General features: G+C 40.5%; 1 protein-coding gene across 9 annotated transcripts in view; it reads right to left on the minus strand.

Annotated features, from left to right (window-relative positions):
• The window catches only part of LOC131682538 (lachesin-like), a 236,922-nt gene extending 227,391 nt beyond the window's left edge, over window positions 1-9,531 (minus strand). Inside the window, exon 1 of one of the 9 annotated variants that reach the window (XM_058964092.1) lies at window positions 9,396-9,531. The gene's annotated coding sequence lies outside the window, so the exon portion shown is untranslated. Of the gene's footprint in view, window positions 1-8,585; window positions 8,658-8,693; window positions 9,146-9,188 lie in introns of those variants that run through there. The other 8 variants (XM_058964095.1, XM_058964091.1, XM_058964093.1 and 5 more) reach the window with 8 other exon arrangements.
• Window positions 9,532-25,502: the final 15,971 nt, after the last annotated feature.

Here is a 25,502-nt window from a genome sequence, read left to right on the forward strand (position 1 = left end):
ACCTTTTAACACGACCTAATGCAATTCTACACTCACGATTAGCTGGAAGGCGAGTAGATCGTTTTAAAGTTGACAAAACTGAATTTTGAATTTTTTCCTTCATCAATCGCCAATTCTCATCGATATTGCCAATCGATAGTGAAGGACTGAGCTGATTGTCAAGGCTCTCCTGAAATTTCCGCCTGATCTGTTCGTTTTGGAGCAAAGAGGGCTCGGTGGCGTGTCTGATGTCTGGTGCAGATGTTCTGGTTGTTTGTTTGATGATATGTAATTGACTCGATCGGTTCGGTACTATGTTAGCTAGAAGCATCTTATGATCAGTCGATAAACCCTTCACTGAAGTGCACTGCATGCGTCGAAGAAACAGAGACGAATCCGCATGCGTTAGCAAATGATCGATCTGGCTTGATTGCCTACCATTACTCCACGTGATCTTAAAACTAGCGTTACATTGTGTACTCCGAACAGCAAATCGGTGCAAATTGAGAAAAAATCTCATTTGCATGCCGTTCGCATTGAAGTCAGTATGCCCAGTATACTTTCCTATCAACAAGTTCTCCCCTGGTATTGACGAGGTGCGCCCAAGCTGGCTGTAAAAATCACCCGCGACAAGAACTCTAGAAAGATCCTCCAGCTCTCTAATAAGCGATCCTAGATTCCCGAAAAATTTAGAGCTGTTCTTGTTTGGCCCGTGGACATTTACAAGATGCAAACATTGAGAAGTCGATGCAACCTGTAATTGATTATCAATAATATATTTATGAAGTTAGATAAGTAAACAAGAGGTGAGATTATATATTTTACATAAATACCTCGTAAGTCAGCTTAACATACTGAATATTAGTGCCCACACATTTAGCGTCGTCAATTTGCAAGCTTGTACCTGATCTTATGAGGACCGCAAGACCTCTTCGTTTGCTCTTTGTCTCATTTCCCATATACCATCTATAATTCTGGGTTATGAGTTCGGCACCTTCTAGGTTCACTTCCTGCAGCACAGCAACATGAACATTGTGCGCAAACAATACTGCATCCACCCCTTCTCGCTTTGCTAACTTTCTACATCCGTTAATATTTAAAGAAGCAACTCGTAAGCCGAAATTAGATTCGATAGTGATATTTGGCTTGACAGGAATCTGTGTTTGAAATGTTTGTGCTCGTAAAACCTTTTCGCCGACTAAAAGATGGTCCCCATGAAGCACAGGTCGGGGCCCTTCCTCATCAGGGGCCGTGACCAAGGAAACCACACTCGCGTAACTGAAATCATGACTCGCACCAAATTCTAGCAAATGTATTGCAACAGCTGCTTGCCTATCAGAGGGGTCCAAACGAATAGTTGGGCGATGTTCACTGTGAACATATATAGTTATGCCTAACAACGCAGATAGCAGAACTAACGTAGATGATCCACCATTGATCTGGCCATTTCGCAGGCGAAACACAAACATCGATAGCTCATCTAAGGAATCGCACGGTATTCCAAGCACTTCTAATTCCGCTCTAGGTTGGGCTTCCACAAAATCAGCAATTATTAAACGAAGATTGTCCATAAACACCTTCTCAACGTTTGCTCCGGTCATCTGGTGACCAACGGAAGCTATTAGAGTATCCGCGCCAGTGGAAAACCGCACGACCTTCGCTCTCATACCACTTTCAGCTATTTCAGTGATATCGGTACCAGATATGCCTAACGATGCAGTACAATACTGGAATGGCCTGATACAAATTACACTATCGTAATGATTTCTTTCCCCTGACTCTGCAGGACCGCGATAAAGAAGCCGATAAACAGGTAGGTTAACATCATTCGTTTGGCGAGGTTCGAATCTTATGCAAGCGTTATTCTGATAAACATGAATAGCTACTCTAAAATGATTAACCAACGCAGAAATGCATTCAGAGCCCCCCAAAAACCGACGCATCCGAGCTTCTCCAAATAAGCACGAACTTTGTAGTCCAAAGGCAAGTGCCCCTCTATTACCTCCTGTGCAGAGCTGACTATCTGTTCTCGATAAAAGTCAAAAGAGTCTAATAGTACCTCTCGAGCTTTTAGCCGTAGCCACAGAGTGTATGGACTGAATAGCTGATTTTTTGGGGTTATCCCATACATTTGATGCACTATTGCTCCGAACAAACAGTCGCCATTAGGTGGAATAGCCAATACCCAATGCAAATTACCCTGCAAATCCCGGTAATGCTCCATGTGCACTATATAAAAAGGAAAAATAAGGAATTTTGGTGTTACAGTAAACATATGAATAAATACCCTATGAGGATTGGAGTGGCGCCAGTGAAATCGGTGTTCAACAAAATAATTTGTATTGCCGCAAGTTCAGTATGGCTCGGCAATGATTAGACCGAAGGTACTAGTTTTCTTTGTGTTTCTTCTTTTCTTTATTTTACTCGACTGCCTAGCCGTGAAGCAATACGTAAGACAAGACAAGACAAGACAGATCGTGTTGGAATTTGGAGGCGGACCTCGTAAATCAGTTTGACGACTCTGATTTGGACTCGTTACAAGACTATTTGATTTACCACAGGGCTATTTCGCAATGTTGGTACCGTCAACGGTGGTATTGCACATTTCACAATGGAATGGACTGACGTTTGGTTGGTCAGAGCGGTGGAAAAGAGAATCTTGTATAGACTAAGTTGGGATTCAGGGACTCCATGAGTGATGACGGGCTGCTCTTTATGCATTGTTATTGCATTAGACTTGAGGGATTGTGCGTAGGAATCACAATTGGAATAAGTTAATTCTGTCCCTAGGATAAATTACTATGTACATGCACTTATTGCGGATATCGTGGAGCCAGAACATTTTCTGTCTTAAACAGCAGTTTGACTGTTTCAGCCTTTTCTTTGTATTATTATGCATAGGGACCTTAACATTTGATTATTTAATAAAAAAAAAAGATTATCGTTGGCCAGTACCTATTATAGAAACAAGTGAGAGTCGAGTTCGTTTGATGGTTTTATACGGTTCAAAACCCAATGTCCACCCTAGTTTTCTAGATATATCTAATTTTTACCTATACAGTCTACAAAAATAATCTGCTCTCCCCTCCTAAAAGTAGAATATTCCCTTACTTATCTCTGATACATCTAATCAGTATACAGTTCAACAATAAAAAATGGCACCCGAGATCAGTTACTTAGATGCGGTATTCGATCGATATGTTCGTCTGAAACGAAAATAATATAGCTGTCCGTTCTAAGGTTCATATTGCTTTCACGGAACTTACTCTGTGAAGATTCTTTCTGCTACGATAACAATCTGTAGACATAATATGATAGTCTACAGCGCGAGCGCATTGAAACTCGACCACGTTCAAAACAAACCTCGGCGTTTACTTATAACCGCATCAGATAATCTAACGTTCTACCAAAACAAAAGCAATTATTCAATCGGTAGCATGATAAGTATCAAATAATCTACACGCAGCCCTTCGAAAAGCCAGCTATAGAACTAATAGAACATCCAATAAATCTTTTAAACAATCTCGGTAGCCGGCTACCCAGTGCAAAAAGAACACGATAATGCTAATGGCACACTTATTAATAATCTTCCCCTTCCCGTGATGCATGTGGAGATGCAGTCTCGGCCTCTAGCAGAGACATGTGTCGGACTAACATTCCTTCCTCTCCCAGCGGATTTGCATTCAGACTTGGCCGGCGTCGGTATTGATCAGCATGCAGGGATCAGGAGAGATTGCACAATGTGGATCAGCATGGTACTCCCAAGCATGCTATTCCAAAGAACGTTTTGCAATCTCAATCGGTCCTGGTCAATAACGGGGTAGCAACACACGGGTGATCTCGTATGCCTATGCTTCATTAGGACTTATCAAGCATAACCAGTAGTGATCATAACAATAAATAAATCGTGCGCGGAAGTGATTGCTTGGAATCGGCATTCTGTTATACTAATGCTACGGAAATAACTCAGTTTACATTCCTGTTTTCATACTACTTAATAAAGTTTAATATTAATAAAAGCCCCTCTTACTACGAAATCATTATACATGTGAAATTCCAACTATCTACAAGAATAGTGCGTGGCACAAGAAAAAAAAAATAAAAACGTGCGCAAATACTTTCTGTATAGGATTCTGCATTTTATCCAAACGATCGCTGGGTAAAATCAACACCGACACGATAGAAACCACGAAAAAAATCGTCGCGTGATTGAAAAGTGAACGTTACCGATTTACTAAAATATAAGCATTGCTCCTTATAGCCGACTATTCGGAGTTCAAGTTGCTTATTTTGCTAATCGTATTAATATAACAAATGATAAATTTCCCAGATTCTCGGCAGCCGGCTGCCCAGAGCAATCATTACATGATAACGCTATTGGCATACTTACTAACAACTCTCCCCTTCCCGTGATACATGTGGAGATGCAGAGGATTCCTCGGTCTCTAGTAGCAACAGGTATCGGACTAACATTCCTTCCTTTCCCAGAAGATCTGCATTCGGACGTGGCCGGCGTCGGTATTGATCAGCATGCAGGGATCAATATAGATTGTACAATGTGGCTCATCATGTTATTCCCAAGCATGTTGTTCCAATGAACATTTTGCAATCTCATTTGGTTCTGGTCAATAACGGAGTAGCAACTACGGGCGATCTCTTATGCTTATGCTTATGCTTATGCTTATGCTTATGCTTATTTTCTGAACCGATTATCACAAACTTAGTCTTAAATGAAATGTACAATGTTTTTATCGGCTGCTATTGAATTTTGTGTGGGTTTGACTTCTAGTTCCGGAATTACAGGATGTACGATCACGCATAAAATCCCGATTTCAGCGGATACTGAAATAAATGGTGATTTTTTTTTTTTTTTTTTCAAAAATGCGACCACAACTGCTTAGATTAATTGTACTAGGTCACTAACAGTCATTCAAAGTCTCTTTGGCTACATTGGCCACCATCGCCGGATCCGGCGGCCCAGGCGGAAGTATCCAAACTTAGAATAACAATTACATCGGTTTCGTGGAGATGGCTAGACCGTTTGGATCAAACTTAAATAAAAGGTTTTACTACCCCGCAAACTGCTATTAAATTTAATTCTGATCCGACTTACGGTTCCGGTGTTGCGGGTTGTGGCATGCGGTCACATAAAAAATTCCGATTCAAAATGATACCTCGATGAAGGCAAAAAGGTACAAATGTCGCAAAAATGAATAATATCGAAAAAAAATTGACAAAGGTTCATTTTTTTGTATTTTGGCAAATTTTTGCCTTTGCCTTTCTCATACAGAAAGGTTATGCAATCACTCTGAAAATCGTCAAACTAATTTTCTTTCGACTGACATAGGATTTATGGATTTTACAGGAGCGTAGCTAGGGAAGTAAGAAGGACATCAGGTCCGTGGCTGACGAGATAGATATTTCCACAATTATGTTGAACACAAACGGTCATAAAGTCATAGTTTGAAGAAATGAGAAAGGCACAATTGCACCGCTAGGTGGACTTAAACAGGTTTTTTCAATAAACTGATTAAAACCAAATTAAAATTTTTCCTATTAATTGTTGCGGAAGAACGTTTTTGTATGTATAATGATTAAATACAGCTACATTTCATAGGACTTCAGCGCTATACTAATATTTAGAGGAATGACAATGTTTTACCTTGTTTCGAAAGTATGGGTCTCAAAATGTAGGGCATTTTATTAATAAAAATCGCAAAAGTTGAATTTTTTCATAAATGTTACATTCTGCGAAATCCGTCAAAGTTAACATTCGTGTAAATAAGAATAACACTTTGTTATATATGGTTATACAAAATAAATGAATAATTTCAGCACAATTTTTTAAAATACATGAATTTTACCGCATTTACCGTATTACCGCGCGGTGCGGTGAGGTAAATGCAGTGCGCTTGCGGTAAGCGGTGCGTTTATTATTTCTTTGCGGTGCGGTGCTGACTATCCATTTTCCGCCCACATCCGCACCGCGACGAACCCTAGCTCCGGCAGCATGTGGCATGAGCTCGGTTTCACAAACTTATTCCTGCAAAATCAACGAACAGTTCGCGATGAATCAACTGAATCCGACCGAATGTGTAATGCTCCGGATTCTGGATAAACTGGAAGCGAAAGAGGTTCAGGTAATCATCCTGAAACCGGCCGATTCGGGTATGGTTACTAAATAGTCAGAACTCGCATCTTCGTTCCACTCGCCGTTGACGTCACTCACGGATGCAATCAACAGTTTACAGACGGAACTAAAACAAATGTTCAAATCGACTCCACCTGTGCCAACACCGATATCCAAGCGTTGCCCTTACCTTCAATCGAATCTCTTCGAGCTGCGAAAGGGCCTGCTGGACCCGATATGGTCCAAAAATTGGCTGAATGCCAATCCGGTTCGAAACAAATAGGGGAGAATGTCATATCCGTTGCAACCTGTGAAAAGTCGGCGGACAAATTTTGGCTTTACTTGCCCGGGATACGACCAAATGTGACCAACGAAGAGAATTCTGCAATGGTCCGAGTGAATCTTGGAATGACGCAGGACCCTGAAGTTGTTAAATTGGTGGCTAAAAGAACCGATGTCAATAATATGACCTTCGTCTCCTTTAAAGTCGGTTTGAACACTACATTGAAAAGGAATGCACTTGATCCATCGTCTTGGCCTGAAGGAATTATGTTTCGCAAATTTGAGAAATATACTGTCCAAAAATTTCGCAAGCGTCTTGCGGTAAACTTGACCCAAACGCCTGTAACACCTTTAGCGGTACCAAAGCAGCATTAACCGAGTGGATGGACTACATGCAGTGGATGGACTACGATGCAGCTGATGCCGACATCAGTCTTACGCCTTCCAGTAAACTCGGTGAACCTGAATTGTCCAACTTCGGATGAACATTTACAATTATGTTCATCCGAAGTTGGACAATCAGATGCTACCTCCTCTCAATTTGCAGGCGTATGATATTGCTGCTCGAGTCGCTTTTCGACGATTACTTGCGAAAAGTTCAACGAAGGTTGAAGTCCGAACTTAAAACATTTTGGAAGCATGTGAACGAGCAACAAAAGAATCCGGGTTGCTTTCAACGATGGGCTATGGAGGGCGTACGAGCTCTAGTTCACAGGAGATTTGCCAACTATTCTCTGAAAAGTTTGCGAGTGTTTTCTCTAACGAGAAACTGTCACCGACCCAGGTTTCATGCGCGGCACTTAATGTACCTCAATCATAACAGTCTTTGAATCGTTATCGATATCGACAATAATATGGTACAACTGGCGATTGGTAAAATGAAGGCTTCAACCTCAGCAGGCCCAGATGGTATACCAGCTATTATTCTTAAAAAATGCTCTATCGGTCTAATTGAACCTCTTCGTCATCTATTTCAATTGTCGCTAACAACCGGAGTATTTCCCTACCTCCGTAAATCCTCTTTCATGTTTCCAGTTCAAAAAAGTGACAAAAAGGAAATCGACAACTATCGTGGTATTACAACGCTAAGCACAGTTCCTAAGTTGTTTGAAATAGTTGGGTTAAACCCATTTTGCAGTGACAAAATTGGATATACTTGGCTTTGGTACTAGTATTCTCCGTTGGATGCAATCATATCTCAGTAATCGTCGTCTAGCAGTCAAGATATGTGAGTGTGTATCCGAAGAGTTCTTCGCTTCATCTGGTATTCCGCAAGGCAGCCACCTCGGTCCATTGATTTTTCTCCCGTATTTCGACGATGTCATCTTTTATTTAGGAGGACCACAGTTATACCACAAAATCCGGAATATTGATGACGCAGCTTTCCTTCAACGCCAAATGGTGCGAAATCAACGCAAAAACCGCCAATTCGATTCGAATACTGTCTAGCAGAATCATCAATCAACAGAGCAAATTGTGTCAAAGATCTTGGAGTTTTTCTCGATGAACAACTGACGTTTAAGCAGCCAATCAGCTATATTGTGGCAAAGTCATCGCGCTGTTTGGGGTTCGTAATGAGAATATCTAAACACGTTTCAGATGTTTACTGCATAAAATCTCTCTGCTGCTAACTCGTTCGTTCAACACTGGAATATTGTTCAGTTGTGTGGAACCCTCATTATCTCAACGGTGCCCATCGAATTGAGACAGTACAGGGCAGATTTGTTTGATTTGGTCTTCGTCGACTACCTTGAAACAACCCTGGTTTGCTTATTGGACTCGATACATTGCAAGTGCGGCGGAATCTATCCTGTGCTATGACGATTTGGGATATTTTGGACGACTGACTTAGCAAAATTCGTATATTTTATGAAAATTGTCTGCATAAACTAATTCGTAGCGATTTACGAATATATCCCACGAGCGAAGACATAGATTACAGTATGAATGATGTTGAAACCTCAGGCACACCAGAGTTTAATCCAATAAATTCCAAACTAAATATTTGTTATCCAGAAATTCAATCGATGAGCCTCATTGTAATATTCACATATTAAGCTTCGATAAAATTGGCATCGATGAAAGATTCGAAACTAGCTGGTTTCCATCGAAAATAAGCGCAAACAGTTTCAGTTCGATTAGAACACGCAGAACTCAACTTCAGCATAACATCCAGTTAAAACGCGGTGGTGACCTTTCCAACGAGACGTTCAAATAACGAGGTTCGCAACAGTTGCTGATGGCAGGAAGATGGTGGGGTCATTTTTCACTCCACGCATTTAATTAGAATCCAAAACCCCACCAGAAAACAACCGGCATATAAATAAAAGCTGATAAATGACTTTCACTATAGTATTGTTAACCACTTCCGCCGGTGGAGGGTCACACAATGTATGTATGTATGTATGTATGCACCACTGTTTTCGCTCGTTGTTTCCGGAATGGTTTTTGTTTAGGGCCCGGCTTTCCGGCGCCAAAATAGATTAAATATTTAATTTCACTTTATATTGCATACAACATCAAACCACACCATCACATTCACTTTGGGCATCGGATAATGTGCCTATTTTTTACAGTTTCCCGCTCGTTTTTCCGTTGACGAAGGGCAACGCCAAGAGGTGGGTCGTTTTAGCTGTCAACGTGTGGTCACATCAGCGATCCTGTTGTTGGCACTTTTGTTTCGTCCCGGAAATGATACCAGCCATTGACGAAACCACGATACCGAAAAATTATGCTTTTTAGACAAATATTTACAATGCTAATTAATTAAAAAACCGCAACGGAACGGGACAGATACCCACACTGACTACGAACTGGTTTGTTTACGTGGCAGGGGATGTTATAGCAAACACCACGAACGTTTCACCTTGGTTGTCAATTCCATTCAGGTAAACGTGCGTACCAACCAAGGTCAACTGCGGTAGTCATGAAGCACTCCCAAACTTCCAATAAATAACGAACCTTCAGCACTAAACTAGACTCCAAAAATTACTTCTTTCCTAACCCGTTATTCGTATCAACCGGCGGACCACGACCGTCCCGGGCGCTAGCAACTGAACTGACGTCGGACGTATCCTAATAAAAACTGAACCAAAAACATAATTTCTTTTGCGATAACATCGGTGGCGGTGGCGGTTATTCAGCACACCAAGGAAAGGCTTTTCGCCCAGCAGCGCAAGTAGCAGATGCTCTTTATTGTCAGCTGCTTGGGGTTTTCCCTGCTGCTACCCATCATCAGCAGTACCTAAGCAGCAACCCGTCAGAGTAGAGAGGGGATATCTGTTCCATCGGTGGGGATACTTCCCCTCGCTGTTCAGTCAGTGGGGAAATTTTGATGATGATTCTCGTGCTCTCCGCAGCATTTCTACCGCTCCCTCTCTCGTGCTGGGTGGGAAAATCAGACACGTTTTGCAACATCCAAGAAACTCTCACTGTTTACAATAGAAAACCTCTCGACCAATGACGGTATTCTTCCGATGTTCGGTGTTCGGAATGGAAGGATTCCTCGGAGCAACAAAAATCTGTTCGTTTACATTATCGGGTTGAGAAAAGGAAAGGAATGTCAAAGTCGCAATCAGCTGAGATGTTGAAATATGGTATAACGTAAAATTAATACCTTTCCCTTCTAGGTTCTGAATCGCGTCGACCGGCAGGGTTTAAGAAGATGTATTAATTTGGCGATTTTGCAGTGGCGAAGATGGAGGAATAAAAACGGTATGCATAAGGTTTGGTGAAATTTTTGATTTTTTGTTAAAAGATAAGGCAATAAAATGTTTTGTTGATAATAAGTTTTCAGTTGATTTCTCCGAAAAAATATCACTGAAATCTTAGATTCAATATACCAACTGTAAATTTATATAATAAAAGAAATTTTGTAAGATGAATTTAATTTTATGTTATGATGACCTAGAAACAAATTACCGCGGTTTTTCAAGCGGGAAGTGCTCTCTGCGTAAAAAATACTGCGGGGCTTATATAAATTCATGCAGACATCAAGTTTCAGTAGCGACTGGCTTGAATGGCACGTTCCCCATTATGCTATATTTCACCCTAAGGAGGAAAATTTGGTAAAAACCAAAATTTCTCGCTAGGGTGAAAATTTGTTGGTAAAAACCAGTCTTTGTACAGGAGGGTACAAATCCTTATTTCATACTGTGTTGCGTTTCGGCTTCGCCTCATCAGAAACCAACACTAACTTATTGTCGGAATAGATTAGCGCCGGCTTGACGCAAATCCCTTAAAACTAAAACACACTTTGTGTTTCAATCGAACGACTGATCAAACGTGATGTCCCGTTCGAGCAGAAGTTCTGTTTATGCCGATGAGACACAGTGAAACCGAAACTTGTCTTGGCTTAGCAGGCCTATGCGAAAGCACTATGCTATCACGTTTGATCAGTCGTTCGATTGAAACACAAAGTGTGTTTTAGTTTTAAGGGATTTGCGTCAAGCCGGCGCTAATCTATTCCGACAATAAGTTAGTGTTGGTTTCTGATGAGGCGAAGCCGAAACGCAACACAGTATGAAATAAGGATTTGTGCCCTCCTGTACAAAGACTGGTTTTTACCAACAAATTTTCTCCCTAGCGAGAAATTTTGGTTTTTACCAAATTTTCCTCCTTAGGGTGAAATATAGCATAGTGCTTTCGCATAGGCCTGCTAAACCAAGACAAGTTTCGGTTTCACTGTGTCTCATCGGCATAAACAGAACTTCTGCTCGAACGGGACATCACGTTTGATCAGTCGTTCGATTGAAACACAAAGTGTGTTTTAGTTTTAAGGGATTTGCGTCAAGCCGGCGCTAATCTATTCCGACAATAAGTTAGTGTTGGTTTCTGATGAGGCGAAGCCGAAACGCAACACAGTATGAAATAAGGGACGTTCGCCATGTTTATCGGGAATTTGTGCCTTGTCGTGATTTGTCTTTTCATAATTTCCTGATAGGAAGGATTGGAGAAGTGGTATGGTTAGGGATAGGGAAAATAATTACACAGAGAACATAGACAATACGGTAGAATTCTTCGCTCCCAAGGAAATAAAAGACACTTTTCGTTGAGCGGATGTATCAACACGCCCGAAGAGAAATTGTCATGCAAATACGGCTTAAAGTATAGCTCTTCACCACTCTAAGTTTGGAATAATAGTATATCCTTGAGTTTCAGCTCGCTGTACATAGGTACATCTATGTATGGAGAACCAAAGGTACGCAATTGCATTGCTGCAGGACAGAGGATCAAATAATATAAAGTTCCGTAATTTGATTCACAAAGGTCGCACGAATAATACTCAGCACACCGAATAGTAGCCATGTGATAATTGAGTTTGCCTAGTAAGTGCCCTGACTAGAATACTTCAATTGTACTTGGACAAAGGCAGCACATTCTTTGAAGCCACATTATATCCAGTTTCATCACATTAGGAAGGTGGTACTGCTCAGATGCAATATGTTAAGAATAACACTTTTGTAAGCCCCATAGTTTCAAAATAGAGATTTTAAAAATGATAGATTCGTAGACATCTTTGAGTTGAAATCATAACCAATGCATAATTTTAACAATTGAGTTATTGGTATATTCTTACTTGGTTTTCATAGGTTATCATAGTGTTGTATCAGCACTACGTAGAAACCGTGGCCAAAAATTAATTCGTTATCCGAATTAGCAAAAAGATTTAAAAATTGTTTTGAATGGTACTCAAACCTTTACACAGTAATATCTGTGATTTCTCTCAGTTATCTTCTTTTATTACTGTTTCAGTAACTTTAAGACGGTGTGCACAAGAAAGTGCTTCTTGTATCAGAAACACATACAGTGGTTTTACGTTAAAGAGTGCTTCTAGAATAGCAGTAGGTGTTGTCGAGAATGCAGCAGTCATCGCCATGGAGACTATCCTCTGAAGATGGTTTAATTTTGATTACCACCTGTCACTGCCACCAAACAAGGCACCCGTATGCCAGTATTGGTCTAACAATTGTTGTGTGGATCCAAATTGGGTTTGAGTCCTCAAGATTTGCCGAAAGCTCGTCTACGAAGGCAATGCAAGCTTTCTTGATTCTGAAATCGATGTGAGTTGTCCAATTAAGTTATGAATTAAGAATTACCCCAACGTATCCCGATCAGAAACACATAACAGAAATATTTCAAAACTTAACAACACATAAGGCTTGTTGCATCATGAGCATGAGCATGATGACCGTACAATTCGTAGTTGCTACTCTGTGATTGACCAGAAGAAGCGAAATTGCACAGACAATCAACGAAAGGGGCCTGGGAGTAGCTATCCCTCCTCAATGCGCAAGTTTCGAGAGTTCTATAGTTTGCAATGTCAATAACGGCACCGGCCCCGTCTTTGTCATCGGGGAAGGAAAGGAATGTCAGTGCAGCAAACGTTGTTATGGAGACCGTGTATACCTCTGCATCTCCACGTTTGCCACGGAAAGGACTTTTTGTTAGTAGGATGGGGTAAAGAGTAACACAAATCTATGCAACTCTCAAAAGTGTTATCATGTGTTTATTGCTCTGGGCAGCCGGTTGACGAGGATTTATGATAGATTTATCGTTTGTTGAATTAATTTGGAAATGATCGGATTGTAAAAAAAGCAACCTTTGCTTCGGACTGCCGACAGTTCTTAGGTTTAATTGAATCTAAGGGTATGTTCACGATTTCATTATTCCTTGTTTCGTTATTCCGGCGAATCACGACATTCTAAAACAATACAATACCACGAAAAGCGATTACATTTAGCAAGAAAATTTGTATACTCATGAAGAAATATAGTTAACATGACAAGTAGAAAGTATTCGATACAAAGAGAACAATTAATCAATTTGATTTCATTAAATTAATTAATGAGACTAAAAGTAAGTCAATGAATATGCCAATAAAACATGGTCGATATTAAGTCAGACCGGACTAAGTGACATTGTATTTGAATCGCAGCATCCTTTACATTATAATTTGAAATTGATTTTTGCTATAATTCTTGCTTATTGTAACAATGTAGCTGAAGAAATTCTTTATCCAGCGCTATGATTATCTCATTTTTTTAAAGTTTTGCGGCTTTGTCCGGTCTGACATACCAAAACCATATATTCTTCGTGCTGATATAACTGTTGCAAATTGGTAAATAGCTTCTGATTTTCTTGACGAACTGCCAATTCTCAACCCCCAATATATGAATCAACAGTCATCATTTCACTCAGACAGGACCATACGTATTCCCCACGCACATTAAATACCCCGTGGATTAGTTTCCTAGTTGGTCAAATAAACACTAAACAGATAAAGAAATTAGTTCGATCAGTACAAAGAAGTGTCAGCTCGATTAGCATCAACCGGAGCATACAATGCCACCAAAGAACATTTAAAATTACATACGACAAAATATGTGCAATTCTGAATATAACAAAATAAAGCCTACCTAATCATTAAGGTTCAAGTTACCTTTTTTAAGCATGTGTTAGAATTGAACGCTTTGTAGTGTGCGTAGGAAAATTTGTGTTCAGCTTTGCCACCAGATTATCCATTTAAACCTTTTCAAAACTCTAAAAGAAGAATATCAGTCGATTTATTAGATCATCACGATTCAATTCATGCAAAATACCTGCTGGAAAAACCATCGGCTTAGCTGGATGGTGCTTTTGAAAAAGTGGCTGTGGTTTTTTCATTGCGCAGTTGTGTTGCGTACCCCAGCTCGGTGTGGTAGTGTGATAAAAAATCACAGCCACTTTTTCAAAAGCACCATCCAGCTAAGCCGATGGTTTTTCCAGCAGGTATTTTGCATGAATTGAATCGTGATGATCTAATAAATCGACTGATATTCTTCTTTTAGAGTTTTGAAATGGTTTAAATGGATAATCTGGTGGCAAAGCTGAACACAATTTTTCTTACGCATACTACCAAGCCTTGAGGTAACTTGAGCCTTAACAATAACATAAGATCAGGGAAATTAGTAGCATAACCAAGATAGTTCATTTTCCGTAACCTTATGAAATAGGTGATAAGGGACGCGGACGAAAATAGCTGACCATGACCACATAATGCTTCTAGCATCAAATCAAAAGGTGTGTTTAGGGGGGCGTCTGGTGTAAAGTGCTCAAACCGAAGTTTATTTTGGTTTACAATTTTGAAAGAAAGGTAACAATGGAACTTTTTTGTAATGTTCGAATTTATTTATGCACTCATTGTGTACGCGAAAAAAATATTTTCAGTCATGCAGAGCCACACATGTAAGCGTTCCAAGAGTAGACGTCCAACCATTTCCACGTCGAGGAGCGCAATGGCGAACACGATAACTCTCGATAAAATTGTCTGATACGGGAAATTCAATGAGTTTTGTAAAGCTCAGATTTGTAGTTAATCAATATTTTTACGATCAATTCCTTAAGATTTTGTATTTTCATGAAGGAATCCGGATCATGCAATGGCCTAGCTCGGGGACAATCGAACAGAAAGTGCTTGTTTCACTGATTTGATAGTGACGCTAGTATACCATCACCATATGAGTGTCATGAAAAACGACGATATTCATATAACGATGGTATACTAGCGCTACTATCAAATCAGTGAAATAAGCACTTTCTGTCAGATTGTCCCCAGGCCGGTTCGGAAATTTATCGTAAAAATATTTTGTGTTCTATTCAAGCCATTAGCGGATTTGTAGAAGTTTGGAGTCGTTTCGAGAACTCCATTGGAGATGTCGAAGCATCTCCACTGATGCGTATGCCGTACTAGCTTATGATGTGACATCAAGAACAAGTCAGAGAATCTTGGTTGACACCCTTCGATACAAGTGTGACCGTACCAACCAGTAGCGCGGGTGACGTCATGTAAACTGTCGAATACAAATTGTCGTAGATTAATTTAATACTTGTAATAAAGTAAAAAAAAAACTACCTTTGCAGAAATGGTTTTCGACAAAAAAAAATTAAAAAATTATTAGTACGGCGGGCAGGATTGTTTGAATCTGTCAGGATTACGCCTTTTGTTTCCCCATGCGTTAGTCGCTGATTTATCCTACTTTCCGATTAAGATATCGACGATTTAGTTTCTCAGAACATAACAAATTCGAGTTTAATAATAGTAATTATGGATGCGAATTCTTCTCGCCATAGAGAGATATAACTAGACGCGTATGGGGCTACTTTAAGTTCAAGTGATTCTATAATTCTTAGATGAGCCTAGGATCCCTAAATAAAAAAAATATTCTCCGTATTAACAAGTCCGGTATAAATTTGTTGGTTCGGGTCGGGTTCGGGCTTTACAAAATTTTCATTCACAGGCTCGGGTCGAGTTAGGGTTCTTCAAATTTTAAAATTGGGCTCGGGTCGGGTTCAGGTTTTTCAATTATCAAGCTATCGGGTTTGGGTGGGGTCGAAAAAATTGAACCCCGACTATCTATACTGTTGACTCCTCTTACTGGCGACTAGCTACACTATAGGTACTATAAATAAAGCGAATAAATGCGAATCGTTAAACTCGAACAATTCTTTATTTGCATCTTCGTCAACGCCCACATGCTTGTATCTATGTTCAAGTGTAAAAGAGACTGTCAGTCAAAGTTTAGAAAAAATTAAGGCTGCCTACCGGGAATGGATGCTGCTTTCTTCGCAGCCCCATTTAAATATAACAAACGTATTATCCTCAGGATGCAGTCGTAGAACCCCAATGTTCAGAAACGAGATGATACCTTCCACGGTATGTTCAACAAGAGCTTGAAGGGGAACATCAGCTCAAGAAGGCTGAATAGAAATTCCTGAAAAAATGTTTGATTCATGGACGAATGTTTGACAAAAGTACATACCGATCGGTTAGCATAGCTTCTTTTTTTCTACTATCTTATTACACGCGGGATAAATGTCCAAATCCTACTACAAATCTGAGGTGCGTATGTTTTGGTACTGCGCCTCAGAAATATCATTTTTACAAACAAATTTAAGTGCCTCTTCCGCTGTAAACACTTCTGCAATCAGGAGAGCCATAAATCCTAAATTCTCAACGATCGATCTGACCGGACTTGTCAACAATCGTTCGATTTGTCTGCCAACTAAACGGAGACCAGCAGAATTTGCATTGACGGCTGCTCTAAACCAAGTTCTTCCGTGGAATACTTATCACGCAATTTCTTAATCGCTTTATTTTGGCCCTGCGACATATTTCGGAAAATGGTTTCCTTATTCGTCCTTTGCCTTCGACGGAAAAAATAGACCTTCAGTGGTTTAAAAAAAATACTTGGCTTGAAGTTTTCTATTAGCTGTAAAAAAAAAATAAAAAAGAAATAAAAGAAAGACCTTCTGACATACGAAAATTCATCTTAAGACGTGATGCGCTTAACTGTACAGGTTTGTCAAAAAGTTAAAATTCCACCTAAATTAGCTATCGGGACTATTGTACAGTGGATTGTCCGACTATATCGTGACAAAAATGGGAGCTAAATGGCTCACGAAATAGACATCGGTATCGAGAGAAAATTCGCTCCCAGGAAACTCTTAGTTGGAGTAGGGTAGCTCACCGCCGGTTAATATACGAGTAGAACTCGATAAAGCTGGGAGTTGAATGACTCAAGGAAACGGGTATCGGTGTCGGGAGAAATTCCTCCTTCGGGGAACTCTCAGTCGGAGTAGGGTGATCTTACTGCCGGGGACTATCCGAGTAGATTGTGATAAGGCTAGAAGCTGAATGACGAGCGCCAAATGGTGACGTAGCAGAGTCGAGAGTTAAATCAAAGCTCAAAGGTAGAGCCATTTTGTGGACCAAGTGAGGGTACGGGATAAAGCAGAAGATAGAGGAGCGACGGAAGCAGAACGAGCCACCACAATGATGTAATACCTCGATGTAGTGCCGTGCGGAAGAAGGGCGCAAAAAAGTAAGGAGTGTTTTTATTGGTTAGGTACAAAAGTGAGTCCCACACAGTGCCAATACACTACAGACCAGGCCTTTAAAGCTTTTTAAACCTTATCACGTAAAAAACCCACACACATATATAGACACGGGCCTGGTATGCAAGACTCGGCCATCCAGGCCTAGGAAAAAATCTTAAAAATTTGAACGTATTCTATTCTATTTCTTTTATAAGAATTGTAAAAATATATTTCAATCTTTATTTGATACTATCAAGATACTCTTGCAACTCTTTCAAATAGTTGTCGAAATGTGTATCGATAAAGTTTCACAAAAATAATTCAAATTGGAAGAAATAAACAATCATTAGGTTATCTAAAACCGCGTGTGTTGAAATTTGTCGTACAAGCAAGAAAAGACTAAGAGCATGTCTACCGGGTACAAATAAGAAAAAAAATGTTTTACAAAACATTCACCATCCCATCAAATGTTATGGCGAGAGATGAATTGTTGTTAATTGATCGCCCCATCAGCGGTATTTAGTATCGTTTCGAATCGCACCATGGTGAAAATCCCACCAGACCGAGGTTTGTTTGTGCACTAGCAGGGGGCCAATCGCCCGTGAAATTGTGCTTTTATCATCGAATTGCGCAAACGAGATTTGCTTCCATCATCAAAAACAATCGCTCACTACCGAATGAATGATCTACGATAATCTACATTTATAACCGACAGGTTCGGGCTTCTGGTGGACCGCCACCGCGCTCGCCATAGACAAAAGGTAGCACAAACCGTACGTCATCTCGTTCGGTTTCTTGATTTCGAAAACAAAGCTTAGCCTTGTTTATGTCGGAAAGTGGGTAGGTACCAAACTTGATTGAGCTGTTTTTTGTTTTCTTCGATTTATGTAATCCGTTTCTATCGCATCAACCCTCGGAAGCGAGATATCTAGTTTTTGCTCATATATGGCTGGTTCTAATATCTATAATCCTGTGAAATTAAAACTGAAGAGGAAGCAGGGCAATTCTCGAGAGCGTATTTGCCATCAAACAAATGAATCTTCTATTCAATTAACCTAAGCCACAGACTAACATACATAACACTCGAAAACAATACTTCGCCTGCTTCAACGGTTATTTTACATATGTTTGTAGTTGGGACTGTGGCCACATTTGCAATTATGGCACCACTGACATATGAACAAGCATATGGGGGATAGACCACTAGTGAAAATCTGTTCCCAAACCCGGGGGGTAACCCACCAGCAAAGTGGGTTACCCCCCGGGTTTGGTAACAGTGCTTGGGACCGTGAATAAATGGTGGAGCTGGTGTTTTAAGAAAATTGCCAGATCGATGTTTTTTGAGGGAATTCCCTCATAGTGTTAAGTCTGTTGGTCTGTGCCTAAGCACACACGCATTATATGGGCAAAATAGTCGTGGACACCATCTGTCTATCTCGTCCCAATATAAGGTTGACAACCCTTGCGATTGAATTCCGAACTAATATGAAATGATCGAATAAAGATGATATGCAACAACTTTGTCAAAGACACCATAATTCTAAAACGAAAGATAAACAAAGGAAATGTGGGTTACCCCCGTTTGGACGCCATTTATTTAATTGGTTATGACTAGTTTCACATCTAACGTTGCATTGTCGCAAGCCAAACATGAAACAATTGATTACTTATACCTGAAATTTCATTAAAATATAAGTTTCTGTTTTAGTTTGGCCGCACTACTGATGCTTTTTTATTTTATTTCGATTATAGAGGTTTTAACCTTAAGGTCATTCGCCTCTTTGCGTTAGAAAAATCTCTTATGAGAAATTTCTAACCCTATGTGCGGGGTCGGGACTCGAACCCAGGAGCGCTGCGTACAAGGCAATCGATTTACCAACTACGCTACGCCCACCCCAACTGATGCTTTTCTGTGTGCTTGATGTAGGAAAATTGTTTGGATTGTTGCAGTGTACCTGCAGCAAACATGGCGAAATTGGAACCTTTGTATTTCCGATTCATGCATTAGAACGCTTGGGAGTTTATCGAGTGCAGAAGATAGTAAAAATAATGTAAAAGTTAATTTTCAGCAAATCTTCGAAAGCGACGCTATTAACCGAAATATTCCGGTTTATTTCAGGCAAAGCCATCAAACAATATGCAATCGCTCTTTGTTATAATCCGGTCGTCAATAGGGCTGAAAGTGTTTTCTTTTTTTTTTTTTGTTAAAAAACAATAGCGATTTATTTTTTTATCTATTTTTCTCGTTAATGAGTCATACGAGTGTATTGATGTTTCGTGACTTCAAACAGAATTATATCTGATTGTGATGATATCGCCGAGCACTACGCCACGCTCATTTTTTAGGCAAAAGCGACCTCTTCTGGTGGATAGCTAAGTTATCACACGTTGCGTGCAAGTACGCTTGTGTTGACGTACGGTACCATACTTGTTAGAAAAATTTTCCTGGACATATTGCATACCTGCTAGCCGTTATTTCTACGTTCGAAAGCATGACTTGTACCAACTGCTCGAAAATGGTTCATTTCTCAACGAATCACATGTCGTGGGTACTACGGAAATTCGTTCCACATGATATGTGTCACAATGGATTGTGATATTCGTGACGTCCTGGGAACCCGAGGTGTAAAGGTGTCCACTTGTTTCGAGTAAACAAGAAGAAATGAAGGAGCAAACAAAAGTACGTGGTCCCTTACTTCATTCTGAATGGTTAGTGATATAAACATTGACCCTTTTGCGGTCCCGGCCGCCATACTTATTTTCACCACGTGCTTACAAGCTTCGTTTCGATTAGTCAGTTTGCTGATGATGTGTTCCGCGGCCCCGGACGCCACGATTATTTTAACTAGCAACAAACCAACACACTCAAACATGACGAATGTGAACACCAATACTATAATGCATCTCGCTGAAAACCCACGGAATCTATTCTGGATGTACAACGGCTGAGCTGATTTATTTTCGATGCGAATCGAATGATGCGTTTTAAATGATAAAAACAGGTTCACCACCTGATGAGATGTTATGGATCTATTTGTCAGCATTTCACCCCAGCACGGATGATGAAGTTTTGACCCTAGTGAAAGATAGCCTGGGGAGAATATACATCCAAGAATAGTTCTAACATGTTCACCTTTTTCATGATTCTTGTCATTTTTCGTTCACAACGCTCACTATGCCAAAATAGATCACATCAAGAAATATTCAGACGAATGTGTACAAGTATTCCCTTGCATGCAATTTTAGTCTATTTCGAATGAGCTTTCCAAAAATATTCCGTTTCACCAAGACCTAAATGCGCATGGGAATGAAATGGCTAGATACAAATGAGTTAAGAAGAAAGAAATAAATTCAAGCGAGAGAAATGGTAGTCGAAACAGTAGTATTTGCAAAAATACGTACTTCCGACTACGAATACTCGAATCACTTGACGCATAGAGGTGGGCGTAGCGTAGTTGGTAAATTGATTGCCTTGTACGTAGCGTACCTGGGCTCGAGTCCCGACCCCGCACATAGGGTTGAAAAAAATTCATAAGAGATTTTTCTAACCCGAAGAGGCGAATAACCTTAAGGTTAAACCCTCTTTAATAAACTTGACGGCCTATCTGAGGATTTACAGAACTGCAACTCAGCCATTTCGATCCTGATCGTGGAAAAGGCAGCAGAGTGAAGTCATTTGTGGTGTGTTTCAAAAGGTATAGCTAGTGCGGTCAGTGTAAAATTGTGCGGTTTAAAAAGTGTGCAAACTTGTTAGTGAAAAGAAGTTTCGACATTTTTCCGCCATCCGCGTTCTAGTGACGCATATGCTCGGAACACCGCCCTTCTCGTTTGTCACCCTGTTGACCCCACGTTACAACATTCGGTCTGCAAAGGCCTAAATAGCGTCATTTTTGCGACGCCATCGTAGACGCCGTTCATCGCCAACGCTGCTATTGTTCTGCAGTAGGAAGTCGATGCCGAAGCCGCAATACCAGTTGGCATCCAGTTGAGATGCAGCTGTGCAAGGTCGACGCTGTTCCAGAAATAACGAATGTGAGTAAAAATTAGGGTGACCATATGAGGCGAGTAAAAAACCAGGACAGTCGAAAGGGGACTGCCTCCCCTATCAATCGACTGTGCTTTCTCCACAGGTTTTCGGCAGTTACAAAGATCTTGGGTCGGGCAGGCAGAGCTTCGGCAGTAAAAAAGTTCTGTGGGTCTGAAAGGAAGAGCTCTACCATAAATTTTGTGGGAATTCGATCACCGTGCTTTTTAGGACTTATACACACACGCGAAGTTCTTGCTACACCACCACCAGCGAATGTTTCATGCTGTTGTTGGAGACATCGGAAATCCTGAATTGAGCAAATGAGACGAATTATTATGAGATCGTCTGTGCAGGAACAGGCGAGAAGTTTTCAGCACTAAATACACGTCATTGAAGCAAAGCAGAAACATCAACGGTCGCAAGTAGCTTCCCTGCGCTATATCTGGCAATCTCGAATGACAACCATTGGTAAGCAGTATCACAATGGTCGGACACGCTGTGCGTAGATTCTGTTGTTCCAGCATACGTTGGTGGCTGAGTTGCAACTCCGGTTGTTGGTGATTTAGTTAATGTTGTTGAGTTTGCTCGCAGTTGATGTTGTTTCATTAGAGGCTTTCACACATGGTTTGGCACATAGGGATCTGTCCTTCATATGTGCGCAGCGTGATTTGCTTCTCACGATACGAACACCATTGGATATACCTGGAAAAAAGTTTCTCCAGGTTTCAAACTTTCACCGTTACGTACTTCGACATCAATAGTGAATTTATTGGTTGTACGCGGGGATAGATCGTGCAGACTCACACCAGTCTTATCTTCGTCAATCTAAACGGGCATCATGATTCTAACATTGACATGCGCAATGACGTGTTGCATGTTGTTTCACATAGCCAAACTTTTCGCATGGCCAAAGTTTTAAATGCTATCAGTACCGCATTACGAGTATGCGCCTTTATTAAATGTTCCACTTCGCGCACACAAGGGCGGATTGGACAAACGACCACTGTACTACCCATGATCGCATAGTTGTCCCGTTTTCTATGGGATTTCCTCACTTTATGGGACTGATATGCGATCATGGGCAGTGTATTGGATCGAAGATTGTTCAAATTTTGCTGCTGAGTTTCAATTATTTTTAAATAAACGATCGATACCGCATCAATGAAAGTAACGGTGCATTATTTTCCATCACTGGCTTGGGACAACTGTTATTTTTCGATTGCTTTGCTGGCGCGGTACATATAGACGGCAGACTGTATGTAGAAGCGTTCGTTTGATTCACTGCACTGTTAGCGCGATTGTAGCTTCCGATCCATTTGAGATGGAAAAGTAGACTGATTAGAAACTGGTATTGATCCTAAAGGAATTCCATAATTACCAGCTCGAGAGAGCGCTCAATAAGGTTATTCCACGACTGTTGTTGTTTCGTTATTTTCCTTTTTATGAAATGGATTTACAGTAAAACGAAAAACAGCCACTTGCAAGAGAACTCTAGAAGAAGCAGAATCGCAAAAACTTCGATGTGTCTTCTTAGAGGTAGGCACTAGAAGAAATTTTTCGGATCCAGGAATAACTGTTTCATCGACATTGCTAGCGGCCAGAGTTTAGTCCACAACTGGAATCGGTTCGATTTGTTCGATTGCCAAATGTTGTTGCAAACAGACTACAGCTCATTCATATGGTACGTACATAAGAACGCCTCTTTTTTTTTTCAATTTATATGCAAAAAAGTAAGTTGGAAAAAGAAATAACGAGGTACTATCGAGAGATTAAAAAATGCATCGGATGGTACAATTGAGAGAATTATTTCAATACCTTTCTGTAATTAAATAAAAGAGCGTAAATTTTTTTCTCTCCAAGACAATTGCTCTCTGAACTTCGTATAAATGGGAGACATGGTTCATTTCGCTCGGGTGCTGTCAGTTCAATCAAAGATGGCGTCGAAACAGCAAGTACTCCGCGAGCGTGTTGTGCGGTTTTACGAAACACTTGGCCATTGTGGAAAAAAGTTTACGGTAGACCACTTTCGAGACGAAAACGTGCCCGTGAGCACAGTTTACCAAATCCTGGCATCCCTGAGCGTGGAGCGGAAGGCCGGTATCGGCCGCCGACGAAGATAATGACGAAGAAGAGGAAGGAAGCGTTGAAAAATCTGTTCGACAACAAGGACGAAACGAGTTTGCGTGATGCCGGCCTTGATTCACCGAGTCCTCAAGATGGAGGACATCATCTGTCAAAAGAAGACTCGGTCCCCCGACGACACGGACGAGCACATAGCGTTCGGGAAATCGCAGTGCCGGTAGATGACGAACAACTACCGCGAGACATTGCTGCTCCCCGAAGTAAAATATTAGTTTAAGCATAAATTTAAAAGAAATGTTATGCTGTACATCGCCATATCGGACAGAGGAATTTCAAAACCGTGGTTCAAGCCGAGCGGTCTGGCCATCAATCAACAAGTGTACCAGGAGGAGTTTCTTGAGTGTATTCTTCTACCGTTCTTAAAGGAGCATCATGTGGTTGGGAAGTACGTCTTCTGGCCGGACAAGACGTCTTCCCATTACGCCAAGAAGACGCTGTAGTATCTTGAGCAGAAAAAGATACCGTACGTGCCGAAAGAAAGAAACCCCACTAACTTGCCCCAGGGGCGTCCCATTAGGGTTTTTTCGGCTCCCTCAGTGCTTTAGTGTATAAAAATAATTGGTGAGTCAAGGATACGAAGCAGTTGACTACCAGGATCCGGAACTGTATCCGAAAGGACGTCAGTGCCGTCCAGTGCTCTTGTGAGAACATCGTGACTAAGTTGCGTCGTATTGCTGACCAGCGCCCCTTCTTTAATATTCATTGACATTTTTTTGAAGGATAATCATTATGTTTTATAATAAAAAATACTGAATTCGTTGAAGATTTTTTTTTTGTTTTTCAACTACATGACTGAAAAAACTTTCACTTTTATTGAACACCTGTTATTAGGCTTACAGGAGAAAAACCAGGACAAATCAAGCTTTTTCCTCGACTTCCCAGGACACCAGGACAATCATTGAAAAACCAGGACATGTCCTGGGAAACTAGGATATATGGTCACCCTATAAAAATAGATCTTTAATCCGTACATGTTAATACACACACAATGCTCAAAAACATCAAAAACTTCCTTTGCCGCTTGAAAGCTAAAGCAAAGCACGCAGTTGTACTGCTCAGCGCAGCTTTATCCGCTAGCAGAAAATTTTGACCGCATTAGGTAGTGAGCAAGGGGAAAGCTAGAAAGAGAGGGAATGAGCCGGAAATATGTGAATCTGTTTTTGTATGAAACCTATGTTAAGAATAAAATGCCGTAATGCCCGTTGAATAAATTTTTTCTCGTTAGTTAGTGTTACCTGAAATGTTTGAATGTTTATGTTTTCATGTTTTATTGGTCCCCACTACTACTTACAAAGCGAGAGGGAAAGAGTGTTTGATTGAGTTCTGCCTGTGATGAAAACTGATCGTTTTTTAGTGCATGAGCTTTCGAGTTGGTATAACGATAATTCCGCGTGCGTCTTTGCTAAATACATATAGTAGTAGCTTCATCTTTACGCGAAACGGAGTGCATCTTATCACATTTTGGGTTTACTTACCGTTTCTTTGCGTCATGTCGAAATCAATTTCTATAACCTGCCCTGAGGCTAGGGTTCGTCGCGGTGCGGATGTGGGCGGTAAATGGATAGTCCGCACCGCAACCTCAAAAAAATAATAAAACCGCACCGCTTACCGCAACCGCACTGCATTTACCGCACCGCACCGCGCGGTAATGCGGTAAATGCGGTAAAAATCTGTATTTTTCAAAAGTGTGTTGAAAAAATATTAATTTATTTGTATAACTATATATAATTTCCTATTTACACGAACATTAACTTTGACGGACTCCTCAGAATGAGAAAATTATTAAAAAATGTCAACTTTGCAAGTTTTATTAATAAAATGCCGTACATCTTGAGATAAATGCTTTCGAAACAAGGTAAACATTAGCATAGCACTGAAGTCCTATGAAATGTAGCTGTATTTCATCATTATACATACAAAAACGTTTTTCAGCTGCAATTAATAGGAAAACTTTTAATTAATATCAGATCAGGTATCCATCCCATCTCAACCGGTACAGAGTTGTTGAAGGACATTTGAAAAACTGCAAAATATGTATGATCTACAGCATACAGCAGAAATGTTTATACAAATAGGGGATTTAAG

The sequence above is a fragment of the Topomyia yanbarensis genome, chromosome 2 (genome assembly GCF_030247195.1).
Source record: "Topomyia yanbarensis strain Yona2022 chromosome 2, ASM3024719v1, whole genome shotgun sequence".
NCBI classification, from domain to species: domain Eukaryota; kingdom Metazoa; phylum Arthropoda; class Insecta; order Diptera; family Culicidae; genus Topomyia; species Topomyia yanbarensis.